Below are 18,404 nucleotides of genomic sequence, written 5' to 3' on the forward strand. Positions count from 1 at the left end.
TACACAAGCCACTAAGGATGGTGCCGAGAGAGAGATTGTTGGGGATAACTTCGCCGGGCTAGATGCTCTAGCCACGGCAGCAACGGAGCTCCAGCAGGGATAGGCAGACAAGCGAGAGGAGGGCATGGCAACGGCCACCGAAGAGGATTGGCTTGCGGTGGGGCCGCAAGCCCCAGCGTTGGACCATGACCAGTGCACTCGTAGGCGTGCCGCCGGCCGAGGAGCGGCGTCCTCCAACCCGAACCCTCCCACCAAGAAGGTGAAGAAGATCTCCACCAGGTCTTCTAAGGCCGAGGTGGCATGCCGTCAATCCCCTAGCCTTGCTTAGGCCAAGGCAACTTCTGCTTAAACGCCCGGTGGTCATGGAGGCGGAGTCCAGCTCCTGTAGTGGCCCAAGTTCTTCGTAGAGCTCATTTCCCCCGAAGCCCTTAGTGCCATGGCAGGTGTTGAAGCTGCCGGGAAGCTCCACAGTACCATCTCTCACGAGAAGATGAGAGTCTGCTCCTCCCACGGAATTCAATTTGAACTCCATGCTCATTGGGGAAGAGTAAGGAGGATTTCTCTTGGTGATAAATATCTTCTAGGCGGTTTTGAATGCTTTGGCTGACTGACCTCTTGTTCTTGTTGTCGCCGGTAGGGAAATAGAAGTGGAGACGGAGCCCCTCATCCTTCAGTCCCGGAGGAAACTCCAGCACCTCGGGTTGCTGGAGGGTAACAAGGACTCGGCTTCGGCGGGGAAGGATGCGGAAGACCCCGTGTTGAGCCCCCAGCCTAGCCCCCGGCGTGGGAGTGAAGACTTGACCCTGCCTGTTGGGGAAGGCAGTCCTTCCACCCCTTCGCGAGGAGGAGGGGGGTGAGGTAACGCAGGATGAGCCCCCTCTGGAGGAGCGTACGTCACGCGCCGCTCAAGCTGAGGATGTCATCAAGGAATCCCCCGCGACAGAGACAAAACAGAAGACTGTTCGGTCTTCCTCGGCAGAGGGCGAGGTTTGTGACCCGGCAACGACTGTTGCCGGGGAAACAGAGACCCCTTCCCGGTAGACTTCTCTAGGTATCCAACTTAACCCTTCTCTCTTTTCATATTCTAGCTGCCTCCATTGGTTTCTTCATTTGCATTGAGACTTCCATTCCCTTGTTTGTTCACTGGTCCTTTTGATATGCAGCCTCCTAGGCTGAAGAACCAGACATGTTAGAGGTGGTGCCGGACATACAGAGGTCTACCGCAGATCAAGCTGTGAAGGTCGCGGCAACTAAGGGGCAGGGTTTGGCTATTGGGAGAGCAATAGGTTCCTTGGCGGTGGTGGAGCATCCCCTAGACATCACCTTAATGGAGGAAGTAGTCATCGAGGAAAATATTCCTCTTCAAGCAATGGGCCCACTCCCTTCTTCCGGGGGCACTGTTGATGCCCCGCCGTCTTCTTCGAATATGTTCACCGCAGTGTCGTTGCTGCCCGACATTGGAGTCCTCGGCCCGTTCTTGACAGATGCGGAGCTGGATGAAGAGCTTTAGTGCCTTCCAGCTCCGTTACATTTGGGAGGAGTAGAAGTTGATGACTCAACCACCATCACCACTGATTTGTCCTTGATGGAATCCATGGCGGCTGGTGTGAAGGAAATGCAAGCCCGGCACCGCCAGAAGTGGTAGGAGCTCAAGGAACCGCGTGAATCTGTCGGCATAGTGGACCAAAGGCTGAAGGACAAGCGTCAAGAATTGTGTGAATGGCATGACAATCAGTTCAAGGTACTCATGAAGCAGCAAGAGATCCTCCAGACGATGAAGGAGGATATCTTGGCTCGGGAGGGGCGCCTGGTGGACCACAAAGCATCCTTGGATTCTAGGGAGCGAGAGATCTTCCTTCGAGAGGAAAATCCTGAAGCTGCCCTCCATGCCAAGGATGAAAGTTTGGAGGCCTTGGTGCAGCAACGCACCAAGGAATTGAAGGATGAGCACGGGGCTGCTCTGGATACTCTCTCTGCTGAACACGTCGCCCAATTGAACAAGCTTGTTGAAGATCTGGATGTTGCGTTCTCTGCCAAGGTCGAGCTCGGTCGGCAGGTAGCCAAACTAAAGGAAGACCTTGTCGAGAGTGCCAAGGAGGCGGAGGTACTCAAATAAGAGGCACGACAAGCTGAGGTTAAGTTGGAGGACGTGCAGTCACAGCTCTCCTCCAAGACCCAAAGCCTCGCGGCGGCCGACAACAACATCTCTGACATGAAGGCAAGGATCGGCTCGCTGGAGCAGTCAATGGAGTCCCTCAAATCCCGGCAGCACTTGCAGTCCAAGGACTTGGAACCACCAAGCGCCTCCGGCAAGATGCAGAGGATAGGCTGACGAACCGGGTCAACATGAACAACCTCTGGATAAAGAGCCTGGTTGATGTCGCAGAGCGTCTTGGCGCTCAAGCTGCAGTGATGGGCATGTACGGCCCAGTCTACTCAGCCAGCACGCAGGAGGCCCTGAGTGTTAAGCTAGGGATCTTGTTCGACGAGCTGGCTGACAAGTTCAAGGTGCATGAAGAGGGGAGGGCCGAACATTTTGCTACCGAGTCGCGGAGGCTCGCCCGCGACGCCCTTTTCATGGTTCTGAGCAACATCACCTGCCGCCACCCAGAGCTCGATCTTGGCAACAGCTTCAAGAAGTCGCCAGCGGGTGCTGACATTACCGCTGCAGAGAAGAAGGCCGCCCCCCTCGCCGACAGGGTCCTCCGCGTTTAAGTTATTTCTTCTGGTCCTATAATAGAACATGACGTATATTTTGTGTTTAGTCGTTTTATCTCTAGTGTTTTATGCGAAGCTGATACTTCTAGCTGGATCTTTTAAGTGCATGTTTATCCCTTTAAATTCTATATGCTCGTGTTCGTATGATCAATTCCTATGTATGCTCTAGATGTCTGCCGATATCATATTGCCGCGGTTGTCGTAAGGGTCCAGCCCTTAATTGTCATCTTGGCGTGGATGCATCTTGGCAGGTTTCTCCCAGGTAGGTCTCGACGTAGCCTCCCGTCCTGTGAGCATGGCTCTGGACAGGACGATGGAGCAATCAAAGAAACTAGCTAGGGTTCCATCGCATGAGGATTTTCACGATACGAACACTTAATGGAGTTAAGGGATAAACGACTGCAAAAATCCGAAATTCATCAAATAAAAGCGATAACCATGGACTTAGCTTTCGTCTCGAGCTTCCTTTTCGGTCTGCTGGGCCGCACGCATTCGACACATCTGTGGCGTTGGGAGAAACAGTAGGTGACCCAAAGGTGTCCTCGTTCCCGGCGAGGATCATCATATTTCTTCTCATAGCTGGCAGGCGTAGGGGTATGGTGTCGGGCTTCGCCGGCCCACCGTCCTTTTGCTCCACTCCCCCCTTTTGGAATCGGTATAGTGGCTGCCGCCGGATGGCTGTTCCAGTGCGGGCAGCCAAGCCTAAATGTGCTTGCCGAGACATCAACCGAGGGACTCATACCAGCATTCTGCTCAGGATCTCCCACGGTGGGGAAGATACTGGACCGAGCTTCGCATGGTAATCATCGACACCGATGACGCCAAGGTCAAAGCAACTCAACTGCCGAGGGGGTGGAGAGATATGAAGGAGGGAGCTCGCACCCGCACGTCTCGTGCCCCTTTCTCTGGAAAGCGTCCATACGGTGATAACGCCATAAGAGCCGCTGGAGTAAAACCCATTGCCATTAGTCATGGTCTCGGTTGCCACCGTTGCTATGGTAAATCTTGAGAGCAGCAACGCGGGGCGATGGTGGATCTTCCCCCATTCCGTTTCTGCTCCACCACTGGCGCCACTGTAGGTGGCTTTGTCGAGTGTGGGGTGTCGATGAACATGGTGATGAAGATGACGCGCAGCGTGCTCTTTCAGGTTCGGGCAAGCGCCCCCCCCCTACTTGGCATGCCAAAGATGTCGCGGGGTTTCCCCGGCCACCTATGGGACTGGGTGGCCCCTTGCTGGTTCAATAGGGGGACGCCGCGTTGCACAAAGATCAGACCAGCGCAGGACCGCGCGGCAGAAAGCACACAATCGATTTACCTAGTTTCGGGCCGCCGCGAGCCGTAAGACCCTATTCCTACTTTAGTGGATTGATGGAAGAATGGATGTGGTGGTGTGTAGTTCACTTGCCCGACAAGGTTTGCTTGCGGCTACTACGTTTATGTGGTGGATTGGGGTTGTCAACTTTCCAACCTTCTTACCCCTCCTATGAGTGACATCGGCCTCCTTTTATAGATTAAGGGGTCACCACCTTGGCAAAGTGGTCATTATCCACTGATATGATAGCAAATAGTGCTATCATACCTAACTCTGCGGACACACAGGGTGCATCAAATGCACCGCTTAGTGTCACATCACTGGGCTCCTGGCAAGGTTTACCGGGCTATCTCGCAGCTCCGCTCCTGCTCTCTTGAGACGTCATAGGATGGGTGTCATCTGTATGCTTCCCTGTATGAAATGGCCGCCATGTGGCGAATTGCTGCCACTTAATCATCTTGCGGCTTGACACCGCGCTGATTGACGACATGGGTCGTGCTTGAGTGGTTGGTGGGACGGTTCTACCCCAGCGAGCCCCGGCAGGCCCTGTTGGGGAGCCTTGGTTGCTTTGCTTCTGGTGGTTGCCTCGCCCCTTACCGGCTCGAATGCCCGGCAAGGTACGGACTTCTCTTGCCGATATTCTACTCCTTTGACTCAGCCTTGCTTCTCCTGAGCTGCATGTTGGTTCTTCAAATCTCTTGGTCTCTCAATCTCTCATTTTAATCTTGGTTTGTCCGTGAACGAGTCAGGGGAAAATATTAGCCCCATATATTTTCCCTGACACCGATAGTAGCCCCCAGGCCGAAGGCGCGCTCAAACTTGGCTTGGAGGCGAAGCCAATGGGCAAGGGTGGAGCTCCGCGGGCCCTAACCCCTGTGGCCTTGCTCGATGCGTGGCGCTTGATGGGGCGTGGGAGTTTCCGCTTCCCCATGCTGCCTCGGGAACCGTTTGACATGAGAAGAGCATGCTGCATGTAGGGAAGGTCATCATTACGACGGATCGTGGGGGCTGGCAGTTGGCCTCCCTCCAGCTATAAATGACGGGGGGCAGAGCCCCCTTGCTCATCTCCATCTTCTCGTTGCCTGCTCCTTCTTCTTCCTCGTCTCGCCGTCTTGCCATAGCGTCCATGGTGTCGATCAGGAGGTTCTCTGCGGCGGAGAAGGGAAAAACCCTTCGGGAGGAAACTGGGCTGCTCCTGCCGAAGAAAAGGCTCAGCCGCTCCTGCGATGCCGGCGAAGGGCAAGAGGTGATGTGGCATTGGTACGAGCGACCTCCGCCCGACTTATAGATCCCTCTTTACACCTGTGTGCAGAGCCCCGGGCAGGGGGAAGTGCCGGGCGCCGCACGTTCCGGGGTCACGGAGGACAGGCCGAGGTTGCGTGCCCAGCGGGCCCATGAACCCACACCGAGGGCACCTCATGGAAGTTCATGGTGTGGGCGGCAATGCCGCCACACACGTGGATCCGGTTCCCGAGGTTCTTCACTAAGATGTCGCCAAAGGGGCCAATCGAGTTGTGGCTGCACCACGCAGGGTGCTGCAGCCTAGCCACGGGACCGGAGGTCGAGGTCGTCCCCTTGGGTGACATCTTCATGACTCAAGGATGGGGCGAGGTCGCCCGCGCGTTCTGTCCAGCGAGGGCCCTCGCCATCCACTTCGAGTACGATGGTGCCTCCACGCTGTTGTTCAAGGTTTTTGATGAAGACGGGCGACGCCTGGACTGCTGCTCCAGGAGAGGCAGTCCGCGCGGCATGGCCACGGGCGCTGAACTTGCCCCTGTCCTTTCCGGCAGCTCCTCCAGCAGCAGCGGTGACTCCTTGGGACCCAGCGACTCTCCGGAGCCTAGTGATTCTCCGGAGTCCAGCGACGATAGCTACACCACTGGAATCAAGATCTTTGTCGTCTTCTAGGTGACAGTAAAGAAGGCCTTTGCCATCAGCTTGCCAAAAGCTGAGGGCAAAGAAAGAGCGGACAACAAAGAGGCTATTTGCCGTCAGCCTGCTCTTTGCCTTCTGCTAGCTGATGGCATAAAGACGGTGGGTGGCCCGCTAACGAGAACGACCTAACGGCCACTTTCTGGGTCGTGTGCTAGCGGACGACAAAGCTTCTTTGCCATCAGCCAGCACACAACAAAGACCAGGATAGCACATAGGTTAGCACAAAAATGACCTATACTTACCTTATTTTTCTCCAAATTGACATAATAAGCTTAGTTGACCTATACTTTACCTAGGATAGCTATAAAATGACCCATACTTAGCATTTTTTTCCTCCTAAATGACTTAATATGCTTAGTTAGCTAAAAAATGGCATAACTACCTAGGATAGCTCAATAATGATCTATACTTGTCTTACCTAGTTTATTTATGACATAATTAGCTTACTTAGGTCAAAAATGGCATAACTACCTATGTTAGCTCAAAAATGACCTATACTTAGCTTCTTCTATTCATTTATGACATACTTAGCATAATTAGCTCAAAAATGGCATGATAATCTTTCTTACCTCCAAAATGATTTAGACTTAGCTTATTTTCCTCAAAAATCACATAATAAACTTACTAAGCTCCAAAATGACCTATTTACCTAGATTAGCTCTAAAATGACATAGACTTAGCATTTTGCCTAGCTTAGCTAAAAAATGGCATTTTTACCTACCTTAGTTAGAAGAAAAAGAAGATAAAGAAGAGGAGAGGAGAAAAAGAAAGAGAAGAAAATTCTTCTTCTTCATCTAGCTAGTCTTCTTCTTCTAGTCTTCTTCTTCTTCTTCTAACTTTCTTCCTTCCCAATTTGCAGATTTGCTTTTGATGAGGAAGCTTGCGTTGAGGCAGCCTACTCTTCTCACTACAGGAATCAGGAACTTTGTGCCTGCCATGGCAGACGGCAAAGGCATTATGTCATTTTCACACGGCAAACTTCCTGATTCCTGTAGTGCAACATGTCGCTGAGCTCTCGCCGCGCCCGTAGCACAGCAGCAGCGTCCGCTTGGCGTCGTCGGTGATACCCAGTGGCCGGGGTCCTTCCAGGTCTTCTGTTGTTTCCCAATGTGAAATTGTGACAAGCCCCATGGGGGTATGCAAAAAACTATAGTGCTTTTGCTCCAATGTAATCCTTCGTAGTATGATGTTGCAACTGCGTATCTCACTCCGACACGGTCTCCCCTTTTCGTTCTCATGGTAGCTTAGTGCTCTACGTTGATAGGACCCAGTCCCCATGCAGGCTTGGGCCGTCATTGGTATGCCAGGTCGCGATGCCGTGGTGAAGGCCAGGAGGTGAGCGGCCCGAGGTCCGGTAAGAGCTCCTGAGGCACGATGCTTAAGAGGTCCCCTTTGGCGTGCAAGTAGCTCCCTGAAGGCCGAAAAGGAAAGAAGCATTGCTCGAGCGAGATCGCGAGAGTCGAAATACTGCGTCATGAGGATCATGCCGATATGTATGAGTGACTTATCTTGGTGAGTTTGCGGCGATTTCCTTGCGTGGCGCCTCACCAGGTCTTAGTGGTGACGCTTCTAGGTAGGGTTCACGCCGGTCCCCCATTTTCCTCGCTCATCTAGATGCTCTACGTCTTCGGGTCCCGGCCGTTGAGCGAAGCTCGGCCGCCGCTGGTATGCTAGGTCGCGATTGAGGAAGTCCTGGATTATGGGGCCCTCAGGTGTCCAGGCTGTGTAACATGGGCCGGGCTGATGACCCATGAAGATACAAGATAGAAGACCTTCTCCCTTGTCCGGGTGGGACTCTCCTTTGCATGCATGACAAGCTTAAAATCCAGATATGTGGTTTCCTTTCTCTGTAAACTAACTCTGTACAACCCTAGGCCCCTTCGGTGTCTATATTAACCAGAGGGTTTAGTTCATAAAGATCATCAAAAATCATAGAGGCTACACATCTAGGGTTTAGCCATTACGATCTCGAGGTACATCGACTCTTGTAACCCCTATACTCATGTAACGCCCCGAGACCATTGCGCCAGGTGTCTTCCAGTTATTCGCTGTTGTTGCCTTGTCATTTGTTTGCGTGTCATGCATTTCATATCATGTCATCATGTGCATCACATGTGCATACGTGTTCGTCTCATGCATCCGAGCATTTTCCCCGTTGTCCGTTTTGCAATCTGACACTCCTGTCTCCTCCGGTGCCCTCCTTTTGCCTCTTTTCATGTGCGGTGTTAAACTTTCTCGGATTGGACCGAGATTTGCCAAGCGGCCTTGGTGCACCACCGGTAGACCGCATGTCAAGTTTTGTGCCATTTGGAGTTCGTTTGATACTCTAACGGTTAACCGAGGAACCGTAAAGGCCTCATGTGTGTCGCAGCCCAACACCCCTCTAAAGTGGCCAAATAACCCATCCAAACCCCCTCCATCCTTTCGTTCGTTTGATCAGGATCACGTGGCCGAAAACCGCACCTCTTTTGGAATCTCCTAGCTCCCTCTATGTATAAATATGTGTCTCCCTCCGAAATCGCGCGGACGAACCCTAGCTTCTTCACCCCGCCACCAGACGTGTCCACCGGTCGCGTCACCCCGACGAATGAGGGAGCACAATGTCGCCTCCTCCACGCCCGAGCCAACCAGGCGCCGCCACCTTAGCGCGCCATCTCCCTCTCTCTCCTCCCCACCGTGCGCGGCCCGCGGAGGCCGCGGCCGGCCCGCGCCGGGCTGCGTCGGGCCTGACCGCACCGAGAGCGCTGCTCGCTCAGGCCGCGAGCTCCTCGCTCGGTTCCGACGCCGCCGCCCTTGCCCGCATCGCCTCACCGCCGGGTTCTTGCGCCGCCGTCTCCGGCGTCGCCCACTGACTTTGCCGCGCCGCCGTGCCCCTCCTCGCCGGCCAACGTCGCCATGTCTCCCCACGGCCAACCGCGCCACCGCGCCGCCTCGGTATCTCCGCCGGCCGCCTCGCTCCTTCTCTGGCCGTGGGACCGCGGCGCCCTGTCGCTGAAGCGCCTCGCCGTCGACCTCGCCCGGATCCACGCCTCGGCGGAGAACCACGCCTCGCCGGAGACGAAGATGGATTAGATCCACCAGGAGACGAAGCAAACGGCATCCCCGCATCCCGGATATCTCCGTCCCGAGATGACTTTTTCGGAGGTTGATTTTCTCTAAGTACCCAGATCTACAATATTTTCAGGCCCTATTCAACATGCCATAACTTCTTGCATACTGCTTCGTTTCATGCGCATGATATATCAAAATGTTCACTAGGTTGTGCTCTTCATTTTGTTCCATTGTGCCATTATTGTTTTGCTTGCCATTTGCAAAACATGCATCCGACTCCGGTGATCTTTATATCAATTTCGACTGAAATCAACTCATCTTTCCAGCGGCACACTTGGTTTTCCAAATTGAGGTCTGGTTCAATCTTTTCCTTCCAGAGCATGCATATGCATTGCATATCACATCCCGCATGGCATGCCATGTTTTGCATCATGTTGCTTGCGCATTGCACCATGGTTGATTGTGGTTTCCTTTGCTTGTGTTATTTCTTTGGGTAGAGCCGGGAGACGATTACGTGATCGAGGTACCCATTGAGTACGCTTACGAGGATCAAGTTTTCGTCAACTTGGAGAACTTTGCAAGCAAGATGACCATACCCTCGAAATCACTTCTATCTTTGCTTGCTAGTTTGCTCGCTCTATTGCTATGTCGCGATACCTACCACTTGCTATATCATGCCTCCCATATTGCCATGTCAAGCCTCTAACCCACCTTTCCTAGCAAACCATTGTTTGGCTATGTTATCGCTTTGCTCAGCCCCTCTTATAGCGTTGCTAGTTGCAGGTGAAGATGGAGTTTGTTCCTTGTCGCAACATGGATATTTGTTGGGATATCATTATTATTATATCTTGCTTACTTTAATGCATCTATATACTTGGTAAAGGGTGGAAGGCTCGACCTTATGCCTGGTGTTTTGTTCCAGTCTTGCCGCCCTAGTTTCCGTCATACCGGTGTTATGTTCCTTGATTTTGCGTTCCTTACGCGGTTGGGTTATAATGGGAACCCCTTGACAGTTCGCTTTGAATAAAACTCCTCCAGCAAGGCCCATCCTTGGTTTTACCATTTGCCACCTCAGACTTTTTCCCTTGGGTTCTGTAGACTCAAGGGTCATCTTTATTTTAAACCCCCCCCCCGGGCCAGTGCTCCTCTGAGTGTTGGTCCAAACTAGAGCCCCTTGCAGCGCCACCTCGGGGAAACTTGAGGTTTGGTTTTAGTTCTACGGAATGCTTATTCGGTGTGCCCTGCGAACGAGATATGTGTAGCTCCTATCAGGATTTGTTGGCACATTGACGGCAGGATCGATGGCTCGCCTTGACATTAACGACAACATTACCTCTGGAGAGGCCCTAGCTCCAGGACATGGCCTCCAGCTCAGCAGTTTCACCATGGGTGCCCATGCGGCCATTAAGCCAAAGGCAGCCCTTGAGATCGCTAAACATCGTCTTCGCGTTGGACTTGAACACCCTAAAAAGATGGATCCAGCAGATGTCTCGTTTGTAAACAAGCTACTTGATCGCATCGCCACCCTAGGAGTTGCAATAGACTACGATCAGATTGGCCTTAAACCCAATCAGAGGGAAATCATGTCCCCGCTGATGACCCATCTGGTAGCGGTCGTAGAGGAACAAGTTTAGAATACTTCTCCCCCTAAGTTAAGAACAAGCTATGTTTGGATTTCCGAGTCCCGTGAGCCGGATACCCATCTTAGGGAAGAGACCTCATGTCCTCCAAACATAGAACCGGGCGTTGAGCCCGAAGGCCGCCGGGACACTCCGGACCCTGGTTCGGTGACCTCACAAATTCTTCAAACTCCGGATACAATAATGGGTCAGGGTTCAGATTTTAACCCGCCCACCAACCACAAGACATATTCCCCAAGCAATTCAGGTCCTCCAGATGTATGTGACCGAATGTATGTATCGTAGCCACCTGAGGAAACGGTCCACCACTTTTGGGATAGATTCCTCCTTGTTAAAAATAAGATCAAAGTTTGCTGCGACGACAATGCGGTTTCAGTATTTTACCGCTACTGTACAGAAAAGACAATCCTTAACACCGTCAACCTCCGCCACATACCGCACTTTGCAGATTTGGCACACATCGTACAGAAGTACATCACAATGGAAAGCACCTAGAAGGCCCAGATAGCTCGGTGGGAAGCTCCCGCCTTCAAGCAGCCCACCGGACGCACAAAAAGGATGCACCCTTATGGGGCGCCTGATCATCATCTCACGGACAAAAAAATCAAGCCCTTCACAGGGCATAGAACTGTCCTTGACGACCTTCTCGACAAACCCTGTAAGATACATACGACGCCAAATACCGAACCAACACATAGTATTCGGGCATGTTGGGTACACCGACAGGTGGCTAAGAGCGGCGAGGCCATCTTCGCCAACATTACTCCAGAGACATACTCTTCGGAGGATGCCGATCTCAATGTTTTTATGATCTTCAAGACCTTTTCTTCCAACAACCAGCGCAAAAGGGCATTACGTGACCTTGCCGAAGTCAACCAGGTAGCCACAATGAATCCTTGGAATGACATGGTGATAACCTTCACCGCCGATGATGAGCCAAAGGCCATATCAGTCTGAGCACCCGCCACCTAGGTCTTAAACCAAATATTGGATGGTTTTCGGCTCATTAAAGTGCTCATGGACGGCGGCAGAGGACTGAACCTCGTCTATGAAGATAGGCTCCATAAAATGCTGATGGACAAAAGTCGCATTGAGCTAAGCGGCACCAGAGAACTATAGGTCCAAAGAGTTGCGCTTCCACGTGGCACCTCTGAATAGCGGATGTCACACCCTGTTAGGGCGAGATGCATTCATATGATTACAAGCCATACCCCATTATAGGTATATGAAGCTCAAAATGCCAGGTCACAATGGAGTTATCACTATCACTAGTGATCCGAATATAGCACTTTGCGCCAAAAAAAACTGCATGACACCCGGACTACTATAAGGGAGGAGCTAGCCAAACTAGTTGAAGCCGGGTTCATCAGGGAGATCAAACACCCGGACTGGCTAGCAAGCCTGGTCATGGTGCCAAAGAAGGACAAATCCTGATGCCTTTGTGTCGATTTCAAAGACCTCAACAAGGCCTGCCCTAAGGACCCCTTCCTGCTGCCCCGCATTGACCAAATCATTAACACGACTGCATGACACAATGGCATTCATTACTCCGTACAAGCCTTTCTACTTCAACACTATGCCTTTCGGACTCAAAAACGCCGGCGCCACTTACCAACGCATGATTCAAACATGCCTGGAAAAACAAATTGGCAAGACGGTGGAGGCATATGTAGATGATGTAGTCATCAAAACTGAACATGTCAAATCATTGGTGGATGATTTGTGCCTTACATTCGACAACCTCCGAACATACGACAAACGGCTCAATCCGGAAAAATGCACTTTTGGCGTCCCTGTTGGAAAGCTACTTGGGTTCATTGTTTCCAATAGTGGAATCGAAGCAAATCCAGCCAAAATCCGAGCCTTGTCACAATTGGCAACAACAACAGACCTAAAGCAAGTCCAAAAACTAGCTGGGTGTGTGGCCGCCTTGAGCCGCTTTATCTCCAGATTGGGAGAAAAGGCACTGCCGCCTTATCGCCTGCTCCGACGTACCGATCACTTTGAGTGGACAGATGCGGCAGCATCCGGGTTGGAAGAAATAAAAACTTTGTTAGCAAAGAACCCAATCATTGCCGCACCAAACGTCGGCGAACCTATGCTACTGTACATATCAGCAACTCACCAGGTAGTGAGTGCTGTGCTCGTTGTCGAACGAGAGGAAGAGGGACACAAATTCCCACTCCAAAAACCAGTATACTATGATCGGCGTCCTTACACCATGTAAATCCCGATACCCGCCCTATCAAAAGATAGCGTATGATGTCTTCATGGCATCTCAAAAGCTGTGGCACTACTTTCAAGAGTGCTCGGTCACGGTGGCTTCCAAAGTGCCACTCAACGACATCATAAACAATAGAGACGGCACCGGCCGCATTGCCAAATGGGCCATCGAGCTCTTACCATTTGAAATGACATACAAGCCATGGCGAGCTATTAAATCTCAGGTGTTGGCCGACTTTGTCACCAAATGGACAGAAGCTGAACTCCCCAAAGAGTACAACACATACTCCAACTAGGTGATGTACTTTGATGAATCCAAAATGTTAGCCGGATTAGGGGCTAGTGTCATCCTAACATCCCCTACAGGGGACACAGTCTGTTATGTATTAAAAATAATGTATACGGACTCCAATAACACGACCGAATATGAACACTACTACATGGACTCCGGATGACCGTTTCTATGGGCATACAATACCTTGAGGTGCATGGGGATTCAAACCTCGCGATATCTCAAATAAATGGAGAATTCAATGCAAAAGATCCAAAGAAGGCGGCCTACCGCAATGCTGTACTCAAAATTTCAGCTCGGTTTGAGGGGCTCGAGTTTCATCATGTGGCTCGAGACAGTAATCAAGCAGCGGACATCCTTGCTTGAATGGGCGCTAAACACGACCCCGTCCCACCTAACACTTTTTTTGAAAGACATTTCAAGCCATCCGTGGTATGGCAGGACGAGATCGGAAATACTAGTCCAGCACCGATCACGCCCCCCAGATACCGAACACTTTTCAGATATCGTCGGGGGCTCGGGCACTGAACCAACTCCTTCCACCCACGTAATCATGGCGGTTATTGCTCCATGGACCGAACCCTTCTTAGCCTACCTTAATAGGCAGGATCTCTCTGATGACCAGAACAAGGCCCGTGGCATAGTTTGATGCTCTAAAGCCTACAAAGTTCACGAAGGAGAACTCTACAAGAAAAGCACTACTGGAGTTCTTCAAAGATGTATCTCCGAAGAGGAGGGGCGGCAGCTCTTGGCCGAAATACATGGTGTCCTCGGCGGCCATCACGCCGCAGCTCGGGCCCTCGTAAGAAAGGCCTTTCGTACAGGTTTCTTCTGGCCCATATCCCAAGCAGATGCGCAGGCCCTTGTACAACACTGCGTCAGATGCCAACTCTTTGCCAATCAAAGCCATATGCCACCCACTGCCCTAAGAACAATCCCCATTACCTGGCCTTTCGCAGTCTGGGGGCTAGACATGTTCAGACCCCTTAAAGGGGGAAACCATAAGAAGAAATATTTACTGGTCATGGTGGATAAATTCACTAAGTGGATAGATACCAAACCAGTAAAAACAGTTGGAGCCGGACCGGTGATAGATTTTATATCTGGTGCTGTACACCGTTATGTTGTCCCGCACAACATTATTACTGACAATAGCTCTAACTTCATAGCCGGTGAGGTAAAAAATTGGTGTGCTAACCAGTGCATCAAGCTTGATTACACCTCCGTATATCACCCTCAAACAAACGGTCAAGTCGAATGGGCTAGTGGCCTGATAATGAGAGGCATCAAACGCACAATAGTGCGATCCCTAAAGGAGACGGATGAACACCGGGTCAAGGAACTCGACTCTCTACTCTAGGGACCACGGACCACGCCCAACCGCATGATCGGATACACACCATTCTTCATGGTGTACGACGCAGAGGCTGTCTTGCCCTGCCACATTATTCATGATTGACCTTGAGTGCGCATGTATGAAGAGAGAGAGGCCGAGCTCAATCAGCAGGATGACTTAGATGGCCTAGAGGAGGAGCGTGATGTCGCAAAAGCCCGTTCCGAATTCTATCAACAACAAGCTCGAAGATACCAAAGCAGAGAAGTGCGGGCAAACACATAACATTAGTGAGACTCTCCTTTGCATGGATGGGGTCCTCAGGACTTTGAAAATAACAGAAGTGCGGGCAAAGCAGAGAAGCAGGAATCCTGTATTATGGGGTCCTCAGGTATCCAGGCTATGTAGCATGGGCCGGACTGATGGGCCATGAAGATATAAGATAGAAGGCCTTCCCCCGTGTCCGGGTGGGACTCTCCTTTGCATGGATGGCAAGCTTAATGTCCAGATATGTGGTTTCCTTTCTCTATAAACCGACTCTGTAAAACCCTAGGCCCCTCCAGTGTCTATATAAAATGGAGGGTTTAGTCCGTAAAGATCATCACAAATCATAGAGGCTAGACATCTAGGGTTTAGCCATTACAATCTTGAGGTAGATCAAATCTTGTAACCCCTATACTCATCAAAGTTAATCAAGCAGGAAGTAGGGTATTACCTCCATTAAGAGGGCTCCAACCAGGGTAAACATCGTGTCCCCTTGTCTCATGTTACCTTCGATCCTCAGACGCACAGTTCGGGACCCCCTACCCGAGATCGGCCGGTTTTGACACCGATAGCGATGTTGTGGTCAAGGCCAGGGGTAAGGGCGTGAAGGCCAATAGGAGCCCCTGAGACGCGATGCTTAGGAGGCCCCTTTAACGTGCAAGAGAATTGCGTGAAAAGGAGTGGCCAGTAAGCCCGCCCGTAGTCAAGCTCTGGAGGTTCTTGTGAGATAGTCCAAGGAGGGGAACATAATACATAACCGTTCTTGCTATCCTGCCACTGATCTTTCTGCAAGAAGATGAAGGCACTGAGGATCTGGTGATGTGACGTGCGTGTGGCAGGCCGCGAGCCAGAGCTCAATCTCTCATATTTGTCAACGTTGCAGGGACGAACCCAAGCGCAAGCGTTGTGCTAGCATGTGTAGCCCCCATTGCGGGATGAGCAAGAGGCGGGTCAGCAACGCGCGGAGGCCGTGAGGGGTGAAGAAGCACCGGACATGCAGGTGATAATCATAATGCACCTCATGGAATAAGGTAAGCCAGTTCTGATAGATGCATAGGACGATACATACCGCAGGGACGGACCCATGCGGCTTGGGGATGATGCAGCCCAAGGGGCGCCCTCAACTGAACAAACCAAAAAATTTCACCTGGCACCATTGCTGAAAAAGTGTTGGGGTAGTTAAAGACGCGTGCTACAGAAGCAGCCCCTCGTGAGCCGCCCAGGTCCATCACTAACTCCGTCAGGATCGCCTGGTGCCTGGACTCATGAGCCGCCAGGACACCCCGCATGTGGCGCTGGTGTGTGGTAGCCCCGTTCAATAGCTGTTAGGGGGCCCTTGCACCGGCCAACGTGGGACAGCCAAAAAAGATCTTGAGATGCAACTCTGTTGAGCCCTGGGATGTTGACGCAGGCGCGCAGCTTGCTGTCCTCACCGGGGCAGGGAGCTGCGCTATGTGTTGCAGGGCGACGCTCGCCTCGCATAGCTCTTCCATCCTGAAGCTCCTCGATCACCCCGATGGTGAACTCCTTTGCGCTTGGCGCCTCGCGCCCTGCGCCCTCCTCGTGGAAGCGCGCGCTAAAGCACGCCTCCACATGTTGCCCGAGCGCCTCCCTCGTGATGCTGGCCAGGTCAGAGGCCCTCTAGAGGAGAGCCCGTGCGCCCAGCCTGAGAGGGGAAACAGGCGTGCCTTCCTATGCGAGAGGGAAAGATGCCCCATCAGTGGGGGCAGCTCCTGGGGCAGGGCCACCGGCCACCGCCTCCTCCTGAAGTCCAAGGAGTAGCAGCTGCTTCTTCTTCTTGGGGACGACCTTAGGAGGGTAGACAGCGCCCTCATTGTCCAGGTCCTCGACAGCCACATCCTGGTCGGCGTGCTCGAGAGAGCACGCCGCGTCCTTCTTGTCGCTGGAAACCGTGATGATGGCGCGCGTTCAGTCCGCCAAGGGTGCAAACAAGTTGACGCCGAAGTGGGAAGGCCCTTACCGGGTAGTACGAGTCACCATACCTGGCACAGTCCGTCTGGAGACCGAAGATGGAATTCAATTGCAAAACTCATGGAATATTAAGCATCTATATGGAAGTTCTACCTATAAGGCGCGACTATCTGGCCCTGCCCGATTGCCACCATTTTCTAAATGGCTTGCCTCAGGTGCATGTAACCCCTTGTACAAAGCCAGGTATAGACCCTGAGCAATAGAGAAATAAATGAAGCGCCGGGGCCCCTGACTAGTTGCAAGCATGCATAAGGATTTCAGGAGCACTGCATGTTCATGTAGATAAGATCACATCTGGCATCATTTTCATCTGCATAAACTGCAGGCTCCTGCCGAAGACTTGATCTTGAAGAGGAGATGAAAAGATGAGCCTACACTGCGATCTCTGGCAAGCCAAACAAATAAGTCCTTTCTCTTATCCATACGTGTTCTGTAAGAGAAGACTTGTGCATAAGAAAACCTTGCTACCCATTGCAACTTAGGTGCTCCCATCCCTTGACACGAACATTGCTTCGGTCAGGTTGGTCGCAGTGGCCTTTGACGAAAAATGACTCGCAGTAGGACTAGCTCCATGGCAACAAAATCGAGGGGGCCGGCTGGATAGCCTACCGGGGGAAACTTGTTTATTTGAAAGTAGAGAGGCATTCCAGCTCTGCATGGAATATTACATGCACCAGTACCCAGGAAGGTTCATCTTTTTCATTAATATGCTGATCAAACAAGTACATACCTTACATGACACAAACATAGATACTAGAGATTACATATATTAAACTAAAATTTGGTAAGTGCCTACAGATTTAAGATTGAAAAAAGATAAGTGCCCCGTAAAGTCCTCTCCCCGTCCCTTGTATCCCACGTATTGCGGTGGGAAGAGAAGATGGCAGAAGGGGTGCCTAGGCAGACGCCGCTCCAATCTCGCCATGGCCTACCGGGCGCGGCCTGACAAGATCGGGACTGGCGGGGCTGTGAAGGAGGAGGGAGAAATGAGCCGCTCGGCGGTGCCCTGGTCACCACCTCCAGGACCAGTTAGAAGCCCCAGCGCAAGCACCGACAGAGTGGACTGCCGGAGCTCAGCTGGAAGACTGCTTGAGAAGGCGAAGGCACTAAGAGAGTGTCTCCCTTCCAGGCGACCGGCAGGCCCGTGATGATGGTGCCAGGGAGGGAGGGGAAGGACAGAAAGACAAGGCGGCAGGTCGCTAGTACGAGACGAACGCGTCGGTGCCATCGTACTCCGACCTGACGGCCTGCCTCCTACCTTCTTCGTCTTCCCTGGCTTCATCCTCGTAAACACCGCTCCAAGGAAACACCGACCTCTTGGTCTGGCACCTCCCTCGAGGAGAGGGTGGGTGGCCAAGATGACCAGGGCACTCGAGGTGCGCCACTGCCCACCTTGGCTAGCAGGAAGGCGCCCCCTTCTTCGACATCGGCCCCGATTCCAATGGGAGGGGCAGTGCTGGGATTACCAATGACCCTGAGCTCTGCGCCCCGGACGACAGTCTTAGGCTCCAAGGAACTGGTTGCCAGGCTGACAAGCTGAAATGGCTCACAGCAAGGTTCCACTATCCCCACCAGACGGTCGGCCGAGGCAGAGGAGGCAAGCACTTTACCACAATGGGAAAGCTTGATATCTCCTGCGCAGCG

The sequence above is a fragment of the Triticum aestivum genome, chromosome 3A, assembly GCF_018294505.1.
Source record: "Triticum aestivum cultivar Chinese Spring chromosome 3A, IWGSC CS RefSeq v2.1, whole genome shotgun sequence".
Classification (NCBI taxonomy): Eukaryota; Viridiplantae; Streptophyta; class Magnoliopsida; order Poales; family Poaceae; genus Triticum; species Triticum aestivum.